Here is a 3,452-nt window from a genome sequence, read left to right as displayed (position 1 = left end):
GCATGGAGAGTCCTGCGGAGTTGGAACTTGAATGTTAATATTCTGTGGGTCTCCCTAACTTTGTTGGTTCTCTTGGTTTCCTGGGGTGTTGTCATTGTTATTCGACATAATTGATGTAACAAGGAAGGTCAAATGAAAAGAAAATAGATTATCAAATTCCCGGTAACGGAACCAATTTGTTTAACCAAAAAATAGAATTTCAGTCAAAGCTAAAATTTAGAAGAACGCAGGTTACTGATAATCAAAAGAATACGTAGAAGAGAGTAATTTGGAGTAACCAGAGTGTAATCAGGAGACAAGTGAATCAAAGTATATTCCAATTGTGTCTTGTCTTTACAAGTGGCTAGATACCTCCCTTTTATAGGTATCTTGAAGATATGCGTTTCCTCCAAATCATAATGAGGCTATTATGAATAATTAAAGACATTGAATGCTACATTACACAATCATTATAATCAATACAAATTCTCTAACGTATCCAGTATTTAATGCCTGTCGAATTCTGTATCTGCGCTCTTTATTATGGTTAGATCCGTTCCTTTTGATAAATGATTTAAATAGGTACGGGCGCTGAATCCTTCAAATGTCCTCCCGTGCCTCTTCCTTTTCCTTTGCTCGTTTCTACTGCTGCCCGTCCTCTTGACTAATTATAATTCTTTGACTATTTGTCCAGTCCACGTGTCTCAACATGTCACTTACATATATAAATGCAATTTTTCCCAATACAAAACTAGTAATGGAATATCTGGAAGTGGTATCCTTCAAGATGATATGAGCGAGTTTGTGTACGATGATCCAGAAATCGTGTACAATAGGTCCCAATTTAGTGAGCCCATCTATTAGTCAATTACTGAAACTTGACAGGTGCACCATTCGTGAAATTGAGGACTGTGTGGAACTTGTAGAGAGTGTTATCAGAGAGACAATTAGGGAAGATCAGGAATTCAGTGTAAATGATTCAGAGGCTCCACGACTTGATGATGATTCAACAAAAGCTAGAACTGTCTTCCTAGAAGATTTTGAAGTCATGAAAGTAGTCGGGCAGGGTGCTGTATCAAGTATTTAAGAAGGGAACATCAGAAATTTATGCAATGAAGGTCATGAGGAAGGATAAGATTATGGAGAAGAACCATGCTGAATATATGAAAGCTGAGAGAGATATTTTGACAAAAATAGATCACCCATTTGTTGTCCAGCTCAGATACTCATTCCAGGTAATATCTTAGTGTACTTTCTCATTTAATAGTTGTTCAATCACGGAGCTACAATATAGAAATATGATTATTTTGAACTTTTGCTAGCAAAGGGTAATTTTCAGCGTTCTTCAATGCTCGTATGAACTGAATTTCAATCATATTTTGTAGCTCTTTTTGATAATGAGATGCTAAATTTTTCATGTGTTTGATCAGCAGACAAAATATAGACTTTACCTTGTACTTGACAAATATAGATTCATTGTGGGCCTGTGGCCCCCCACCCCACCAATTTTCTATACTTTGTGGATCATGGAGATATTTGCTTAAGTCTTTTTCTCTTACTTAGAAAGGATCTGGCACGAATATATGCAGCAGAAATTATATCAGTTGTGTCTCACCTCCATGAAAATGGCATAATGCACAGGGATCTCAAACAAGAAATATTCTACTGGATGTGGATAGTCATGTATGTTGACAACTCCTTCTGTTTATCTTTCACATTGCCATTGCCTTACTTTCTTGGCATATGATACTACTATCTTCAACTTGCTATCCTTGTTCTTATACTAATTGTAGGCCATGTTGACTTATTTTGGACTCTGCCAAGCAATTTGAAGAGGATGCAAGATATATACACATCCTCACACAAATTGTGTTCTAAAATATTTCTTCTGAGCCTTTCTCTAACCATTTAGATTAATTTATATCATTTGCTATATCATTTTATTCGTGAGCAAAATCCTGTGATCTATGCATGTCTTGGACTTGCTCGCTTTAAGATCAACCTTCCATTTTGACTAGTCGAAGCTTCACTTGGTTTCAATATACTCTGCATTGAAAAGTGCTCTTGCAAGTTTATTTGTAGAGCAGCCTTTCAGAAAACTTCTTACCTACCCCCTTTTTAAAGTGATGGTGGAAAAATTTCTGGTATACAGAAGTAGAGAACCTACACAAAGTCTGACATAACCCTTATTTTGTGAATTTGGAAAATGGCCGGAGTCTACTTAAAAGATTTGTAAATCTTTCATGAATGCAGCAAAGTCAGCTAATTCTAGGTCTTCTTCCTGGAACGTTAATGCTGCATCCTTCAGAGAACCTGATTGAACCTTAGCTAATTATTAATATGCTTTTCTATATCCGCAGCCGTGGAAACAACCTCTCGCAGAAATGCAGGGTAAGGCTGCGTACGATAGACCCTTGTGATCCGGCCCTTCCCCGAACCCCGCGTATAGCGAGAGCTTAGTGCACCGGGCTGCCCTTTACTTTATATCCGCAGCCTCCTTTAATCGGAAATAGGGAAAAGGTTGGGCAGAAGATAATTAGGGACAAACTCAAGCTGCCAACATTTCTATCCAGTGAAGCACATTCTCTACTTAAAGGGGGCGGGTAAGTGCAACATATCCTCATATTATTTCTTTCTGCATGTCCATATATAAGTCGTGTTGCACTTGTGCAGTTGCAGTGAAACTGCTTTGGATTTTATGATGCCTGCTATTAAGGCTTTCCTTTTGTTTCATTTGTTTGATTTTAAGACTAAATTTTCTCCACGTTTTAGCTGCTGCAAAAGGATCCAAGTAAACGGCTTGGCAGTGCGGCCCAAGGGAAGTGATGAGATTAAGGGCCATAAATGGTTCAGGCCGATCAACTGAAAGAAGTTGGAGGCCAAATAGATACAGTCTAGGTTTCGCCCTGAATTTGCAGGAAAACACTGTATAGCCAATTTCTACAAGTACTGGACAGAAATGTCACTCCAGTTTCCAGTCCAAATGCTAACGGGGACATCTTTCTGCGTTACATTTACGTGAGGCCTGCTGCCTCGTTTCTTAAGAGCAGCTAGCCCTGTGTGCTGAGATAATAGATGATGATGGTTCATGTTATTTATTCTTCTCGTAGGACAACCATCTGTTAACGTAATTGTAGGAGCTTTTCTTGGGTAAAAGCCGGACCGTTAGGGTGACAATTTTGCACGGAAGATGCTTGATGTACGTTATTGTTGTAAACCCTGTTTCTTCCAATTCAGTGGTTTTTTATTTTATTCTTCATTATCCTTTTGTTGCACCAGGTCAAACCATATATATCCCTATGCGACATATTGTTTCTTTGTTAATCTAAGATTGCGTAGCAGGTTGCGTCAGAAACAAAAATGGAACGAAAATAAGCTTGGCTTTTCCGTCAACACTTTGCTATTTCAACTGTTGTCAAAGGAGTTGAAAGGGCGAGATAACTGAAAGAGTTACTTGAAAAATCATAATGAGG

At 38.2% G+C, this 3,452-nt stretch overlaps 1 pseudogene; it reads left to right on the top strand.

Moving 5' to 3' along the window:
* The first annotated feature begins 488 nt into the window (after positions 1 to 488).
* LOC104238885 (serine/threonine-protein kinase AtPK2/AtPK19-like) lies at positions 489 to 1,811 on the top strand (annotated as a pseudogene).
* The last annotated feature ends 1,641 nt before the right edge of the window (positions 1,812 to 3,452 follow it).

The sequence above is a fragment of the Nicotiana sylvestris genome, chromosome 7 (assembly GCF_000393655.2).
Source record: "Nicotiana sylvestris chromosome 7, ASM39365v2, whole genome shotgun sequence".
NCBI lineage: Eukaryota > Viridiplantae > Streptophyta > Magnoliopsida > Solanales > Solanaceae > Nicotiana > Nicotiana sylvestris.
Note: the sequence above shows the minus strand (reverse complement) of the source record. Positions and strands in the feature narration are given on the sequence as shown.